Raw genomic sequence first — 19,043 nt, 5'->3', positions numbered from 1 at the left:
TGACCAGACACAGCGCTTCTCTCTCCATAAGTTCATTAACCAGCAGGGTTAAAGTGACACCTTTACATCCTAGAACAATACACATATTTCGGTAGCAAGTGGCCTAAGCCAGGAGTTTTCAGTGAAAAGATCATTTCTGTGCTCGGAGCCAGCAAAAAACACACAGGAGGCAGGGAGGGTACGGGGGGTTTGAGAGATTCTGTGATGACAAATGACACACATCTCTGTCTTCAGCAAGTGTATCAAAACCAGAGTTAACTTAATTGTATTATGCTCTGAAACTTGTTTAATACACATAGATCTCTGCAGCGAGTGTCTTTATCTACAGTTCTAATGGAGCCCAGCACTGACAAAAAAGGATGTTGAGAAGGGCCCTAGTGGGAGCTCTTGTTCAATCCTCCGTAGCCCCACTCTCAAAGCATAAAATCTGACAGCTGCTGAAAAAGAAAAATCAAAAACCTGAGTAACCGGCTTGAAGGTGGCACCTGGCTGGCCAGGGGAAATAGAGAGCGAGAAACAGCAGATGGGGATATCGACGAACAGGACCTCGATCGGAAAGACTAGCAGAACAAAGACCATAAAGAAAAGGGCCAGGAGCATCAGGCGAACTATGGCCTTGAGGACCAGAGTCAGGAGAACCAGGAGGTCCAAAGTCTGTAAGGACCCAGCAACATTAGGACTAGGGGAAAAGGACCTGAATAACCTACAGCAGTGTGCCTTATTCCTGGGGGAATATGAGGAGGATTAGGATCAGACCAAGGAAGACTAGTGGAACCAGAAGGACAAGGACTAGTAGGGCTTGCACCATGGAGACCAGCACTAGGAGGATTAGGACTAAGAAAACCAAAGGAACAAGAGGAGCAACACATGACCATGTCTAGGAAAGCTAGGAACAGAACCAAGACCAAAAAGTTCACAATTAGGATAAGGATCTGAAGGAGGACTAGAACTAGGAGGAACAGTGTCAAGAGAACCAGGACCAGAGAGAGGCCAGATTTATCATAGTGTTGAGTTGTCCTTGCGTCATGCAAGGAAATACAAGGACAACGCAATGCTAAAGTCAGATTTACCAAGCAACGCAAGTCCACCTTGTGTGGCCTTGCAGTGCTTGGTCAATCTGGAGTAAAGCAAGGCAGAGCAAGTTGCTGCCTCTCGTTACTCTGCCCCAGGGAGACATTCCATGGGTGGAGGAGCATGGGTATTCCCACTCATCCACCAATGGATTTTAGCACATTCCCGGATTTACGATCAGTAGTAGACCCCGGAATGCATCAAAATGCTTCACCTTCCCAGGGGAGGTGTAGCAAGGAGAAATATCTTTATTTCTCCTTGTTTGTTCCTCTTTCTATGTGTAGTATATCCCGAGGCACACATAGACAGAGAAAAAAGCCTCAGGGAATTGTTTTTGTGCAGGAAGGTGTCCCTTCCTGAACAAAACAATCCTTCCTGCAATCAGCCATCCTTGCAACATGACGCAAAGGTGCCTGCATTGGTGCTAGGCAGCCAAAAGTGCACCAGCGCTAGGAAAGGAAAGGAGTGCGCCTTATTATGGTAAATGCTGCGCATTCCTGCCCTTTCGCGATGGCTTGCTGCCGTGTGCTGCGTGACGTTTTGATAAATACGGCCCCAAATCTTTAATTTTAAAATGTTTCTCTTTATTCTAAAGTAATTTGATCTGAGATCAACATAAATGTTTCAACTATTATATACTCCAATCTACATTTTTGGCGTTTCCTTTTCACCCTTTGTTCTTCAAAGTGTAAGTTGGAAAAAGTCATTAATTTGTGCGCAAAATGTCACTGTTTTAGTAGCAGGTGAAACTCATTTACATGGGCATTCAAATGTACCTTCTTAGAAAATAATATATTCCTATGGTTAACCTATGTGTTCTCCAAATTACAACCATTACTATCTTTCTAGATTCCCTCAGACCAGCCCTCAATTTAAAGTGTCATTCTTTTACTACGCTATTCAAAACAGGACCAACAATTAGGCTTCAAACAATTCACAATATCCACATGGGGAGCAAATAAATAACAGTATGCATTGCTATTGCTCCAAAAAGCAGTTAGATTGTGCCTAAAACTGTATCAATTTGAAACAAAAAACATCAATTCACATTAGGTGTTGGGAAAACAATTAATTTAAAACAATTTTGTTTTTCATTTTCTCGTTAAATGTACCTTAGTTTGATCTGGTCAACCTTTAGAATACCCCAAGATGCCTCAATGGTTTACCCTAAATGTTTCGGAATTCCCCTTATTGTGCCCAAAAACGTCTGAACAATAACATGTGTGAAGTCCAAAGATATCCCTCAAATGGCTCAAAGGAGCTAGGACAATCTTATTCAAGGCAAATCTGAATATTACTTTAATTACATTACAATAGTTCTGTTAACAGTCCTCTAAATTCTACATCATTGTATCCCAAAATAAAGTCAAATATTCTAAAGGGCCTTCTACATGGATCCAACATTTCTCACCATTGATGGGTTAAAGAAAACTCCATTACAAGCCCTCGATGTTTCCTGCAATTAGTCTCAAATACTACCTAACAGGGTGCACAACTTAACAGTGAAATCAAAGCGCATATTCAGAAACACATTTCTGTCCACCTGGATCCTGAAGTCTGCCAAGTGCCTCTCCTTTCTTAATCACTCAGCAAGGAGGTTTCTTCAGTTGTGTATCATGTTCTTCTCTTTATTTGGTTCCGGGTAAGTCTCTAGTCAAATCCTTCTCTCATTAAGTGCTTGCCATTTACTCCTGTCACTTCTTCACAATGAACAAAGCCAAAATATTATGATTCTTGTCATATTATAGGCATTTACATGTCATGTTCCAAAACTGAGGTTGATGGCTCCTGGCAACATGATAGTAAACCACATGACCGATGGTTGAGTTCTCTGTAAATATCAGATGGCAATATGAAATCAGAATACAATATCCAGTTATGCGTCTTGTATATCTCATGTATGAAAATAGTTTCATTGGTCTTTTGTACATTAAAGCTCATAATTCCCTAACATGATGTAACACCTTTGATTTAGAGAAACATATGTCACAGATACAGATATATGATCTTTGCATAGAATGATAGACGTTAGAATCCGTTTCCGTTATTACAATGATGAAGAGAATAATACAAAATGAAATTTATTAAATGTATGTATTGAAAAAATGCAACATTTTATATTTTGAATTGTAGGTGTCAAATTAGGATTTTTTATTTTTACTAACAAGCTCTCTTCTTTTTTAAATTGGTTTCAATTTATTATTTCTGATAGAGCTATCGCATATTTCCATGGCAATTGAAGTATTGATTACCTAGACAAGAACGAATGTTATTCTAATAAACATTTTCTATTCATTATAGTTTTTTTAAAACCCTCCAATTTCTTGACATGCTTATTATACAGAAAATACCTAACTTTAAGCAACATCTTCTGTGTTAATTCATTTTGTTTATAACAACAAATATCATTTATTTACTAAAATTTACTGTGCCTATTTTCATCTTTGATTTTCTTAAATAACGAAATGTTCTTAACACATTTTCCGGTGCCGCTGCTTCTGAATGAAACCCTTTAATTAATATGAACACTTCTCTAATTACCTTTATACATGTTGATTTTCCTTTCAGGTTGAATCGTTATTGATTTGAGATAATGCATGGGAAACAGTGTTTTTAAAATCAAAAACTGACTTGAATTGTTTCAATTATGTGAGTAACCATGACATTTTATGTCAACACGTGATGGTCTGCAACATGAAAACCCCAGGAAATTATGTACTTATCAGTCTATGCAAATATGTTGTTAAATCTGTACTTCGTCTGTTCATCCCATTGCCACGATCTTCAGCCAGTCACTATACAAGTCCCTATAAAAATTAATTGCATTTATCTCAACAAATACGTATGCTGGCATTGTTGTGAAAGAAACTGCGCAGAGTTACGGTATTGTATTATTACGGGCTAAATGGCTTATTTTTTTAGTTAAATTATATTAAAAAGTGTCACTGGATATATCTGTAAAATAAAACAAATATTTAAAATACATACTGTTCATTGTCTTTTGCTTAAAGAAATTGTTGCACATACAAATAAAAAATTATAAAATTAAGGCACAGCGAACAACCTTTGGATGATGCCATTCGATTTGCAGAACACTTTGCACCAGTATGACACCAATATGGCAACTGATGAAACATTTCCATGGTAAAAACAATGAGAAAACCCTCTGGTTCAAAGCTTGTCGGTGATGCAAGTAATGTGACCCATTAGTGGGGTGCGCTTTCTATTTGAGAAGTAAAGGGAAATCTAGTGTCAAAGATTTGGTGCCTTTACTAGACACATTTTGAACCTTAAATACAGTTTATTGGCACCATAATTTTGTATTCTAGTCTCTGCTCCATTATTCTTTCCATCACTGTAAAAGAAAAGCCAAGCAATGCAATTTTGGTTATGTTGCAAGAAGTGTTCATTCAAAACAGACGCTCAATGTTCTTGATTGACCGTCATCAGAAATAGAGTTTCCAAAGCAACCCTCACATCACTGCATCAATATTGTTATATGGAACCATAAAGATTATATATGTGATGTGATGTGTAGTGCTCGTCTGAATTGCATATGCTGCCAACTTAAATTCTGTCTAGTCCGTGGCGTCCTGTGGATCGGCCTGGACAGCAGAGACCAAGGTCCGTATTTAGATCTTGGTGCTCTGTCAAAATGTGGCGACATCGCTACTGCATATTACAAGTGCTGTAGGCTATAGTGCACTCATATTAAGGTGGACAGGACGCTGCCATATTTATGATGGAATATCCCGTCTGCCAAACTCTAAATAAGGACCTACCTGCTTTTAAAATTCTGAAATCTTCCTCCCCTGGTATTTTGGCCAACCTGCTCCTACCTTACACAACCACCTGCCAACTCCGGTCTATGGGTCAACATCTGGCGGCTGTTCCTAGGGTGAGGAGGGTGCGTGCGGGTGGGTACACTGGCAGCCAAACTTTGGAATTCTCTCCCACTGCGCATCTGCAGTCTGAATAAGTATGCAGCTTTCCGTAAGGCACTTAAAACCCATCTATTCCCCCCACCCTAGGCCCTGTGGTTCTCTTCTTATTGTCTCCCTATTTGCTGCTGTTAGCACTGGGACGCCCCTTTGCTGGGGCAGCTTTGCGCTCTACAAAACGACTTAACCTAACCTAACCTTAATTCTGTGTTGAGTGAGAGGCCTTGGGGGGGAAACTTCCTGCAATGAACTTGTCACTGTATTGGTCAAATCCTATAACATGTTAGTGAATGTTTCATATTGGTATTTTCTTTCCTGGTTAGACTTGTAAGGCTTTATGAAAGCAGACAATTGTTTTTAAAATCCTTTCAACATTGGGATTTCCAAATTAAAGACTAATCTGAACATGCCTATTATGTAAATGTAAATGTAAATGTAGGTGTACTTATATATGCTCCGACTATTCATCAAAATGCTATTCAAATCCACACCATGAAATGTATGTATGCCCTAATTTGACTTCTTCTTAGTAGAAACTCGTCTATTTGTATTAAAAAGCACAGAAGGAAACCTGAGGTAGTAATTGAATGAACTTTACATTTTCAGAACTGATGCAGACATATTTCCGCAACCCACAGAGATGTCAAAGAACTGCACAATTACGTCAAATTTAAAAATAGTTTAACCTTTCAATGATAAAATAGAAATAGTTCATAATATCCTTTCTACCTAGCCATGGAATAAGCAGTGATGTATTTTTCACCAGTTAATACAATCAATTATGCACAACCTATTTAATATATTTATTAGTTTCTGTCACAGTCTCCCGGAAATTAACACTTACCAGAATCCCCCCGCCCCCAATATCATCTCACGTGGTGATCCAGAAAGTTTTGGGTTACTTCTGTTTGGGTGCAGAGAACAGTTGGAAAGATAACGGTGCCTCCAAGAGTGTTTATGCAATTGGATCCTCATCCTAAAACATGACTAAGTGAATGAGGGCTCCTCTCTTAGGGTTAAGTGATTATCCTGAAGTGGAAGGGCTGGATAATAGAAGTACTCAGAGCAAGTGATCTGCAGGAAAAAAAATTCTCAACCATTATTTCTAGTACAGCTGTAAACAACCTGAGCAACATCCCCTGTCACTAACTAATCAAGGTGAACTAACAAACTGGTGATCTCCCCCCATCATCCAACTCATCCTCAAATAACTGATCAACTTGCACAAAATAGATAGCAGTACAAAATCAAGATTTGATAGAAACAGTTTAATGCCAGTAAAAAAGATAATTATATTAATTATGTAATAGCAGACTATATTGGAATTTCTTTTAGTTAATTTTTCAAACCTTAAATTGAGATTTTTTAACACTAGCGATACCAAAGGGGATGATGTACGGAGCGCTGATTTGCAGATCACAGATTTGAATCCAGTGAGAGGCCAGCTTATCATTTCAACTTTCTGAGGTTGAAAGAATGAGCACACGTAAATTGGGAAATATTAGTGTCACCTTTTTAGAAACTATGTGAAATATATGAAACTAAGGGGTATATTTGCAAGGGGATTGCCCCCGGGAACATCACTTTTAGGGACGCTCTCGAAGGGGTATACCCATTTATCTTATTGTGTTTTAGGTCTGTTAATTTTCATGAGTATTCATTGTAATGTAATTTGTGTCTGTGTGTACTCGCTGTGAAAATATAAAGAAAAAAAAGAAGAAAAAAAAAAGGAAGGGGTATGCCCTTCTCCGTATTTACAAAGTGGCGTTCTGCCACTTTTTGTGGCTGAACGCCGCCTTGTAAATACAGCCCCTTTATGCACATCACTTAGCGACTTAGGGCCTTATTTATGAGACATGCCGCATCACTGCGTGAAAGCAGCGATGCGTCACTCCTCAGTGCGTTCTTGAGACATGATGGATGCGTCATATTCACTGTATGACGCATCATGTCGCAAGGAATGACAGATACGTCAGTATTACTGATGTGTCTGTTGATGCAAAACTGACGCATTGCTGGAGCTGTGTCGGAAGCGTGACTTAACTGCAGCAATGCAGGTGGGATGGCTATAAATATAGCACTGTATCACCCTTAAGCCTGCTATGAAGCAGGCATAAGGATTTGACACCATGGCATCCTAGAAGTGACACACTGAATTCTTATAGATTTGAATGCACCACTTCTACAAGGCTTGGATGCGGGGGAATGGCCACCCTGCATACATTACACCTGACGCAGGTATAATGTAGAGCATGGGTTTACAAAGTGATGCATCTGCCTAGATGCATTACTTTGTAAACAATATGACACTTTACAATGCACGCGTTACAATGCATGTCATTACAACAAATGTTTTACATTGCAAAATCCAATACAATGCATGTCGTTACAACGCATGTCATTACAACGCATAATCCATTACAACACAATTACTATTCTAACTCTGCCGGGGCGTTACTTTGGGGAATGTGTTGTAATGGATTATGCGATGTCCTAACATGCGTTGTACTGCATTTCGTGTTGTAAAACATTCATTGCAATGACAGGCGTTGTAACACATGCGTTGTAAACGATGTTTCCTCTTTGTAAATAGGGAGCAACATATCTCATTTTTTACGCCGCCGGTGTGTCACTAAAAGTGACGCACCGGCAGCGCAAAAGTGTCGCAAGGGTTCATAAATGATCCCCTTAGCATGAAAGGGGTGTGCAATGGGTGTTGCTGTGGGTGTTCCACCACAACACCCACTGATTTTTGATGCTGCCCCAGATTAACAAGGATGTGTAAATCTGAGGCAACGCCAAAATGCCAAAAATGGATTCCATGCAAGAGCAGACATTAGAATGGCGAAACAAGAAGTACTTTTATTTTCCCTCGTTTTTGCTTTTTCTATGTGTACCGCATTCGGCAACACACATAGAAAGAGCAAAATACCATTAATTGTTGTTTATTTCTAGGAAGGCTTCCCTTCCTGCACATTAACAATCCTAAAAAAAGTGACGATTTGCTACTTCTATGTGTGCTGCATTCTGCAGCACACATTAAAGTAACAAATCGCCATGATGGATTGTTTATGTGCAAGAAGGGACACGTTCCAGTGCATAAATAATAATTCCCTGTAATGCAGGCACCCTTGCACTATGGTGTAAGGGTGCCTGCATTGGTAATAACAATTCGGTGAGGTCTGAATTCTCAGACACACTCGTTGTTTGATGACACTAGGATTGGTTTCCTTAAAGTGACGAGTGAATGTGTATGTGCAACTGTTCCGTCCTGAAGATGGTCCCATGGATCTATTAGACCAACGGGGGACCGAAACGTCGGCGCTCAGCACCGTTTCGCTTATTTGCTGATTATTCAGATTGTCAACATGAATATATGTTGTGTATAAACTCCATCAATATGGTTTTTTGATTACCCCTAGTCCATGCAAAAGGTGTTAAGGTTTCTACCGTTAACGGATGTATGATTTGCAGTAGTATATGTGTTGCCGCAGACTAATTGATGAAATTCCAAGTGGAATAAAATACATTATTTTTGATATATTCATGTATATGTGCGTATATTCCCTGTGGTTTATTGATTTAATGTTTATGTATGTGACTTTATTTGAAATGATCAATATTCTATAAATGTTTCCTCTAGGGACAATGTGATTTTGTTATTGAAGATAACCAGTCACGAGGGGATTATTGGGTGGCTCTGTGTTATTTCCCTTTGGATTGGTAATATGCAGCTGATTTTAGAGCAGCATTAGGGAATACACAGGGATTTGCAGTATTGTTGTGAATACAGCGCATCCCTGCATTTTGGGAATGTCGTATCACGACGCTGCCAAATTTGGCGCAGCCCAGCACTCTAACATTTCCTTGTGAATATGCCCCTAGATCTTTTTGAAAGTTTCATTCAATAATTCAGCATCCTAGGTGTGTGTCTATAAGTTGTAAATATAAGATCTAAAGACCAACACTGTTTACATTAAGCAAAGTTTTTTACGGAAATATTGAACAACATTTCATTGTTTAAAGGACATTAAAAAAAACTAAAGGCATTTATCAGATGTAAGGCAAGAATAGTTAATATAATTATAAAATAAAAGTGTCATAATGCTTAACACCTTTATTTGTTCAAAAGCACTTTAATTTGATTGATGCAGATACCTATCAGTTACCGCCCCTGCTAGTAGTATAATAAAATAACATATGTATATTCTTGTATTTGAAAGGGTAAAACATGTTTAGCCAAATTAATATACACACTACACATATACTTGTGTGGCAGTGTGGCAGTACCTACAATTACTGCAGTCAAATTCTGGAGTCGAGATGTGAAGTCGCTGTAAATTATATTCTGCTAGACCGTTCCACGATGGGAGCACTGTACTCACAATTATGATGGGGCAGAAAAATTATCTCTGGACTCTGAGCTGATGGAGCATGCAGTGGTAGGTGTCACACTGTAGAAAAAAAAGACATATTCCTCCTGAGGGACTTCATTGAAGTGGCGGAAAACTTAGACGCACCAAGCACACTTCCATCTCAGACACTTGTGTCAAGGACTGTCTGCTCCTTTATCCCAAACCGTCTTATGCTAACTGTAAGCAACACACAGATCATTCCTGTGAAGAGAGAAAATCTCACACCAAGTTGCCCCAGGTTTACCTTAGACAGCTCTTTCCCATTTCAATGAGTGTCAGGGACACCACCTGTCAATGACAAACATTCTAGAATGGGACGAATGGGGCACTCATGAGTGCAGCAGGCTAATCTTCAGGCCGGTTTGTTGCCTTCATGAAGCTGGAGGAGGGCCATCTTCAAGTCAAGAACGAGCTGGCCCCACCCCAAACAGTACTGACAGCTGGTGCACCTTACCCACTGAAAGGGCTTCCTCTTCTGGTTTGTGTAACGTCCTGCCAGCCTAGGCACTCACCTCTAAGTATTCCACACACGGAGAGTCATTTTACACATCTTTATTCTGCTACGTGTAAGTGAGAACTCAACATTCTAAGCCTGCCTTCAACTCATCTCTCCAACGATTGTGTCACAGGCTTATGGCATATAGTGGGAACCTAAAGAGTTCCAGCGTTTTTTTATTACAAGACACTAAATCTCCTGCTTTTTTAAATAAAAAGTCACAACTTTCAAAAAAAGATAAAGACATAAAAAAATACAAATAAATACATGAATAAATACATAGATACACAAGCAATTGCAAATTTTCACTTAAGCGTTGTGGCGCCTGAATCACATGTCCTGATCGGGTCACTGGAAACTGAATTGGCAATTGAAGTGTCAGTGATCTGCAGAGGGGGGTTGAAATTATCAGCAGATACAGAGCAATCAACAGTCGCCCTTGACAAAGTCTCTACAATGACATTGATGTTTGGTAAGTTATGGGTCACATGTTGAAAATGAGAGGAATCTCTCTTCAGGGACTTCCGAGGCCGCTGTACTGTCACCATGTGTCTGTTGGTGTTGTTTATAGTAAAGGGTTCAACCTCAAAAGAAGCATCAGATTTCCTCCTTCTGTATTGTCTAACAAACATCAATCTCATCATGCATGATATTGTCGGTCAGCATGTATTTTCATCTTCTGCTTGCGACCAAAGTCCTTAGTGTGAATGTTTTTGGGACTACCATTTTGTTGTGTACTCCACCCCAAATTGAGAGGAGGTACATATGTAAATTGGTGTAAATATCTATTCTTTTGTCTCAAGGGTACAGAGAAGTGTTTTTGGTATTGTATAGTGTTCTGTGTATTTGTATATAATGCACATGTGATGTGTTGTATATAGATTGTGTTATCTGTTTATATTGTGCCTCTCTGGCTGTTCGCTCATATATGTGTATATGAACTAATATATACTTACGCTGCGTATAATTCGCAAATCACAAGACAATTGATTGTTTCTTGTTTGATAATTAAAAGTGGATTGATCCCTTCAGTACCATTTGTTTTTACTTTTTCATCCTTGGATGTCTCCTGCTCAGGTACGGGAGGGCGAGGAGGGCAGAACCCCTAATCATTTTTTCTAGTGAATGTCTTTCTCATTCTTAGGTCTGAGGTTGGTCCATTGGGGTTGCTTGGTCATCATGGCTCTTCCAAACATGAGACTTGCAGGGCTTTCCTCTGTCATTGAATGAGGGGTCGAATGGTAAGCTCGAAGAGTAGTATTTAAAACAGCTTTGAGGTCGAGCTTCTCCAATGCAGCACACTGAACAGCTTTGTTTAGCGTACTTATAAACCGTTCTACCAGGTCATTGGCCTGGGGCTAAAGAGGAGTGTTTTTTGTTGCTTTATGTTGAGGTGATTTAAAAAGTCTTTAGATTCTCAACTATTAAATGGTGGGCCATTGTCAGACATTAGTACTGCAGGTACAGTCCATGTCACAAAGATGCCATCTAGTTTTGAACTTTTCGTGTGTAGTGGATGAAAGGTCATTCACCAATGAAAAACAAGAGTATTCATCAACAATGACTAGAAGATTATGTCCTTTCTCATGAGGACGAAATAAATCAATAGCAATTCTCTCCCCAGCATGATGTGGCAAGTCTGACAAGTTCAAAGGGTGCTGAATAACCTGAGATGAAAAACAATTACAGATATGGCAAGTGCCTACATTTTTTAACCTTCTTTCCGAGATACGGACCCCAGACTTGGTCTGGGAGTGCTATCTTAGTGGCAACTATTTCTTGATGTACCTCATGGGTTACACTGATTAGTTGCCGTTGTAGACTTTCAGCAATAACAATTTGTGTACTTTGCAGAATGAGGCCTTTTTGGGCACTGAAAGTTCACCTCTTACATTTTTTAACTTCAAATACTTACTGTCATCAGTGAAAGATCTGGGGCGCTGATTCCATGATAGATGAGCAATAGTGTATTTTAATCTTGACTTGTCACTATCTTGGCTCGTGGCAATAACAATTTGTTCTAAAGACATGGCAGCTGGTATGCTCGATTTCGGAATAAAATTGATGTAGGCCTCCGCTGACTTAAATGGGGCACTGTAATGGTACTCTAGAAAAATAACCAGCCGGATTCTGATCTTTCCCTGGACGATGAATAATTGTATAGGTGTATTCTTGTAGCTTCAAACCCTAACATTCAATTTGAGGAGTCATTTTGGCTTTTGGATTGCCAAATATTGTCAACAGGGCTTGATGATCAGTCACTACAGTGAAAGGCTTTCCGTGCAAGAAAACATGGAAATATTCACAAGTGCAGACCACTGCCAAACTTTCTTTCTCAGGCTACGATTAAGCATGTTCTGTTTGTGGCAGGCTCTTGCTGGTGTATGCCACGATATGTCTCCCGGCATTGGGTGGTCCACTGTGGTGTGCAAGGATTGCACCCAAACCGACTGATCTAGCGTCAACTACAACCTCTATCTTATTCAGTCAAGCGGGTGAGCAGTGTGTGGGAGAGCAAGTGAAAAGCAGGAGGTCCAGTATTGCAATTGCTAGTCTAGGAGTAGAAGGGGACCCGGCTTGCGCGGTGATTGAGCGGCACTACAAGGTAAAGCGCTGAATGTCTGCCTGAGTGCCTGAGTACAGCGGCATTAGTTAACACTCAAGGAAGTGAGGCCGGGCCGTCCGCAGCAGCGATCCAGGCAGAGCTGGATGTGGCTTGTGGACGGCCAGCTGTAATCAAGCTTAGGCCTCACATGGTTACTTTGACATTACCTTGCCCTCCTGTTACCTTGCCCACTTGGCTCATTCGCTCCTAAAAAAAAGGACTGCACGCTGGCTTTAGCCTTGGCTTTGAACACTGAGCCCTCTAGTCCTTAGAGCTCAAACTTCAATGCCTTCTAAAAAATGTAAAGAACCTTCAATAGCCTCAAACCTTCATAATCAAGATCCTTCAACTGGGGGCCATGCCTGACCAGTTTCCACTGCAGTGTCTGGTGGCACTGGTGGCCCTGTAGACTTTAAAGTGGACGACGCTGCTGCAGTTTGTTGGACAGATTCTGGGAGGAGCAATACTGAATATAGGAGTTTAGGAGTACAGGGGCGAGGAAGACGCTAAGTCTCTAGGGCTCATAGAGTCCCACCAGCAGCCGTTAACACCTGGCCTGACCCTACCCATCTCGTTGGTAACTGCCAGCAAGAATGGGCTGGATGATACAAACCTTAACATAAACCTAAACACAAATGTTATCAAACAAAAGATCAAATGTAACCATCAAATATAGATCGTAATTAGAAGAAACCCGCAAGAATGTATGGGAGAAGAGGAAAACTAAAGGCCACGAGGGTCAAGGATCCTGAACTGGGCCAACCACAGGCGCAAAAGGAAACACTACTAGGGTTGCGAACACATTGGTCAATTTGGCAAACAAGGAGGTGGCAGGTGTACCGTTAAAGGTCCTGGGCCTTGTACATAGCACTTCAAAACTAATTTCCAAGGATGGGCCTGTCTCCTCAATCTGGGCACCCAAGGAGCCGGCCCATATCAATACAAGCATAGCAGAAACTCCCAATCCATTGCCTGTGGTAAGATCCACAAGTACTGAGGCCTGTCAAGGGAGTCCTAGGAAACACCATGATGATTTCACCTTCCGCCGGACGTTATCAATGGATCTTTCGCACCGCAGAGTTCAACGGATGAAAAACATTGATGGCTGCCGAGGACCGGACTTCCAAACAATGAAACAATGATTACATCACCATCACTTGGATCATTCTCTCTTTACATTACTCATCCACGCCATGGGACAGTAAATACCATAACTAACTATTTTCATTATAATTATTCTAAAGCTGACCCAACGCATTTGACATATCTCTACACAAGAATCTTCATCTGGAGCAGCATTTGGAGAGAGCTAACGACAAGAAAGTAAATTTTGCCATTGTACACAAGGATGGCCTAGATCAAAGCAGCCTTCCCTATTACATTAATCCCCACTGGACGCTAGTGAATTCAAAAAGGACACTACTCAGCCAGTAGGAATATCAGCAGCAACAATAATTTCACATTCAGATTAGCCATTGTACCCTATATTAACTGGAGTGAGATCGCCCCACTTCAAAGCAGCAGCCTCATTGACACCACCCATTTCACAGAAACATCAAGGAAGAATTCCTCAGTTATCGTCCTCTCCTATTTTCACTCATCTGGCCGTATTAGAAGACACAAAGGACGATTGCTAAGAAGTGGAAACTCAGAATCGACAAGTGCTTGGCCTGCTTAACACAGAACTCTATATATTATAGAATCCTAACAGTAACAAGAGCGACTTTCAGTTAAACAGTTTTTCATCGGATGATCTAAACCTCTTGGATGAAAACCAACAAATTCATGCAAGGGATGATCCAGGATATCTATGTTGAAATCAGGTTAAAAATGAGAACGTGTTTCAGTTATGTCAACCAATACTAAATAGCATGAAGGTCATGAACCCTACTCTGGACTCGATTTCTAATGCAATCATGTTGCAATCCTTGAAACTTGATACCCAATTAGATCTTACCAGGCAATTTACTTCATAGTTAATGAATGAAAAGGCAAGCTACAGGCACAATCTACTCAGGCACCTATGGACTGTCTAAGTTGTTTTCCCCTTTTGGAGAAACTACTGGAAGTTCAAATGGTTATAACTGATATGATTGTGGACTGTAGATAAAACTTGGGGAAGGTACTTGTTTCTCAGACAACTTCTGGAGAACGCTCCCTAGACAAAAAGCCAATTGCTGTCTCAGAGTAGTCCCTGGGTCAAAAAAGAAAAGGAATATACTCCATGAGACCAGTGGAGTCTCAATAGAGCACCTAAGTGATCTCTCAAAGGTCAACAACAAATGTTCCTTCCACTAATAAAGGAAAGATCAGAAAAAAGAGTACCAACTTAAAAGCAACAACAAAATATAAGATGTGGGCAAACACAAGAATTTCAAGTGCAAGTAAAAGAGGGAATATAAGTATAAACAAACTAGAAAAACTGAAGCACATCATCTCTGAGCCAAACACATCAGGAACAGATCAACTTCATCCTGGGATTACAATGGCAGTAGACCCCAAATAGATGGAAAAAGGAGAAACTGCCAAAACTGTGTCTACCAAGGTAAAACATGATGAGATTAAAGGTGACTTTGTGAATCACAACTCAAGATTACTGTATGGCAAAGATTGCACACTCCACTCTCATATAAAACGTATACCAACAGGACCTAGGCAAACACCTCCTATGCAAAAACTAGAACTTAACAACGAAGGGCGGCCAACCGAACCAGGAAACAGTCATGTTTCCATTAATTCGCAAAGCGAACCGCTGGTCTTATTTTCGCCACAGCGTCCAAACAAGGACACACTTAATCAATGTAATCATACTAATCCATCACTTCAATTTTAGCAGTTACATTCTAACTTTGCCATTACAGGAAGCAAAATCACGAAACACATGGAAGCATCGTCTAGCTCCAAATAATCTGGCCAAATTTCCAGTTCTGCACGTACAAGTTTTAGTTCTTCAAATATTCCAACACTGGAACAAAATGAATACAAAAGAGTATTCATGGTATCTCAGATAGTTGTCCTCTATAAATCCATCTTCTCACTGTGAGCAAACACACCCTGATAGTCTACGACCCTGGGTAAATTATACAAATCAATCTAATTGCCTGACCAATATGTCTAACTTTCCAATTGCAACGTACATACAAACTAAACCTTCTAAACCAGATACAGAGTTTTGGACCACATCCCTAAATGAGGAGACTAACTACAACATACAAAACATTGTCAAGGGTGTGTCAAAAATAATGACACTTTGCCTATTCCAAAGATCATTTAACAATGAGGAGAACCTGTGCTCTTTGCCGCTTTTGCCTGTTTTGAGGACTGGGAAACATCCTGACTCGCTTTACCAACTAGGAGCCCCGTGAGAGATTAAGTCTGCGTGGGAGTGTTGCAGGCGTCGGAGGACGGGACTGCGAGGTCCAGCAGGCTGTGCGGACCCCAACGAGCACACCTGTTGCCTCTTCCCGTGTCTCCGCCCCTCCTGCTCTGTGCCTTTATACTCCTCGCGGCCCCCGCTCCGCGGGTGCCGCTCGCCGAGGAGAACCTGTGCTCTTTGCCGCTTTTGCCTGTTTTGAGGACTGGGAAACATCCTGACTCGCTTTACCAACTAGGAGCCCCGTGAGAGATTAAGTCTGCGTGGGAGTGTTGCAGGCGTCGGAGGACGGGACTGCGAGGTCCAGCAGGCTGTGCGGACCCCAACGAGCACACCTGTTGCCTCTTCCCGTGTCTCCGCCCCTCCTGCTCTGTGCCTTTATACTCCTCGCGGCCCCCGCTCCGCGGGTGCCGCTCGCCGAGGAGAACCTGTGCTCTTTGCCGCTTTTGCCTGTTTTGAGGACTGGGAAACATCCTGACTCGCTTTACCAACTAGGAGCCCCGTGAGAGATTAAGTCTGCGTGGGAGTGTTGCAGGCGTCGGAGGACGGGACTGCGAGGTCCAGCAGGCTGTGCGGACCCCAACGAGCACACCTGTTACCTCTTCCCGTGTCTCCGCCCCTCCTGCTCTGTGCCTTTATACTCCTCGCGGCCCCCGCTCCGCGGGTGCCGCTCGCCGAGGAGAACCTGTGCTCTTTGCCGCTTTTGCCTGTTTTGAGGACTGGGAAACATCCTGACTCGCTTTACCAACTAGGAGCCCCGTGAGAGATTAAGTCTGCGTGGGAGTGTTGCAGGCGTCGGAGGACGGGACTGCGAGGTCCAGCAGGCTGTGCGGACCCCAACGAGCACACCTGTTGCCTCTTCCCGTGTCTCCGCCCCTCCTGCTCTGTGCCTTTATACTCCTCGCGGCCCCCGCTCCGCGGGAGCCGCTCGCCGAGGAGAACCTGTGCTCTTTGCTGCTTTGGCCTGTTTTGAGGACTGGGAAACATCCTGACTCGCTTTACCAACTAGGAGCCCCGTGAGAGATTAAGTCTGCGTGGGAGTGTTGCAGGCGTCGGAGGACGGGACTGCGAGGTCCAGCAGGCTGTGCGGACCCCAACGAGCACACCTGTTGCCTCTTCCCGTGTGTCCGCCCCTCCTGCTCTGTGCCTTTATACTCCTCGCGGCCCCCGCTCCGCGGGTGCCGCTCGCCGAGGAGAACCTGTGCTCTTTGCCGCTTTTGTCTGTTTTGAGGACTGGGAAACATCCTGACTCGCTTTACCAACTAGGAGCCCCGTGAGAGATTAAGTCTGCGTGGGAGTGTTGCAGGCGTCGGAGGACGGGACTGCGAGGTCCAGCAGGCTGTGCGGACCCCAACGAGCACACCTGTTGCCTCTTCCCGTGTCTCCGCCCCCTACACCTGGCTTCTCATTTAACTTGGGTGAACCGCGCGTTAGCGGGACGCGTGTGCGGGACTACCCCCGGGACGAAGCCCGGACTAAGGGCGGACAGTCTAAGACAGTCCAAGACTGGCCACGACTGGACTGGACCAGGATATTAACATCTCTAGAACTGTGAGTCTTTCGTCCGTTCCCTTGGTCAATGAACTGTTAGCATTTGTCCATTTTACCTGCACCGCTTTATTAGTGTTGAATTATGTCAAAACAAAAAATACCTATCACTCCTGCCAACACCATGGACAATTATCTGGTACACAGAGTGGCAAAAATAAACAGTGACCGGAGGTCCTCTTTGGGGCTGAGTGACTCTTCTCCTTGTTCCCAAAGTGAAGCTTTGGATCTAATTGACTTGGATCTAGAAGAAGTGAATACAACAGTTACTGAAAATGCCAGAAATGATGATTGTTCAGTTTTAAATTCGCCTATAAATGTTTTACATCATGACATAAATGTTGATTTACTCACGGGGGAGGAGCTACATAGGTCCTGTATTGATCTAGAGGTGGTTGAAGAGAGTGCCTCCTCGCCAACGCCAGTCCCGGCCCCAAGAGTGGTCAAAAGACCCACCAAGGTCCCCCCGAAAAGGCTAGGTCTACGGTCTAATAGCAAAAAACCTGCAACCCCCCCTAAAATTAAACACAAAAATACTATTGATGAAACAAGGGAGGAAAGGAGTAACACAATAAACTTTGAAGAGCTGTTGTCAAATAAGTTTATGGCCATGTTAGAAGCTAAGATATCCGGTATAATCAAGCCGCTTATATCCAAAGTAGATCATCTGTCTGATAAAGTTCATAAGCTGGAGTCACTTTTAAAAATTACGAATGACAATGTGGGCGAACTCCCTAATGTAATTATGAATAAGATAGATGAAAAGTCGGTAAAAATGACTGATATCCCACAACCAACACCCATCCCCATTGTGACAAGTATATCCAGTGATAGAAACGATGTTGGTAATCCCGCAGTTGCTGTACCTTTGATAACCCAAGGGGATGTTCTAACACCCAACCCCCATTTAGAACTAAACCCTGTAGAACTGATTGTGGAAGCCTCTCCACTGGTTTTAGTATTGGCTAACGTCCCACCACTCGAAAAAGATCAGTCTGAGACCCCTGATTCTCTCCTAAATAAATCCTTGCAGTGGTTAGGTAACAACATGCAAATATCTCCATGGGGTAGAGAAAAGTTGTCCGAAGATCTCCTAACAGCAAGAAGAGTAAAGTGGATAGGGACGAAACCAAAGAAATTTGTTGGGGATTGCGTGGTATTGAATCTTAAGGGCCCCGATGTACTATCAGATATTCTGCTTAATATCTTTCCACCCCAGCGTAGAAGGGCAGAAATAGTTCCATTGACGTTGGACTTTTTTTACAGCAGAAGAGGCCTAGTGGCAAAGCCCAGCATCCTAAGGACAAAGTGGTCAGCAGTGGGAACTAGAAGGGTCAGGGGCGAACAACAAATTCATGATTGGGGGATACATTTGGAAAACCGCTACTCGGCTTTATCCAATTTAAATGAATGTGATTGACTCACAAGCCGAGAAAGCCCATTGTTGCAAAAGCTTCCAAATAATGGAAATGTGACATGCACCGTCCTGGTAAACCAGAATATGGATATAGAGAGACCATCTGATATGGCACATGGGAATTTTGTCCCTGTAGTACATAAAATAGTTACAGAGGGCACTGCTTGCATTGCAGAG

Source organism: Lissotriton helveticus, chromosome 10 (genome assembly GCF_964261635.1).
Source record: "Lissotriton helveticus chromosome 10, aLisHel1.1, whole genome shotgun sequence".
Classification (NCBI taxonomy): Eukaryota; Metazoa; Chordata; class Amphibia; order Caudata; family Salamandridae; genus Lissotriton; species Lissotriton helveticus.
This window is presented reverse-complemented; position numbering follows the sequence as displayed.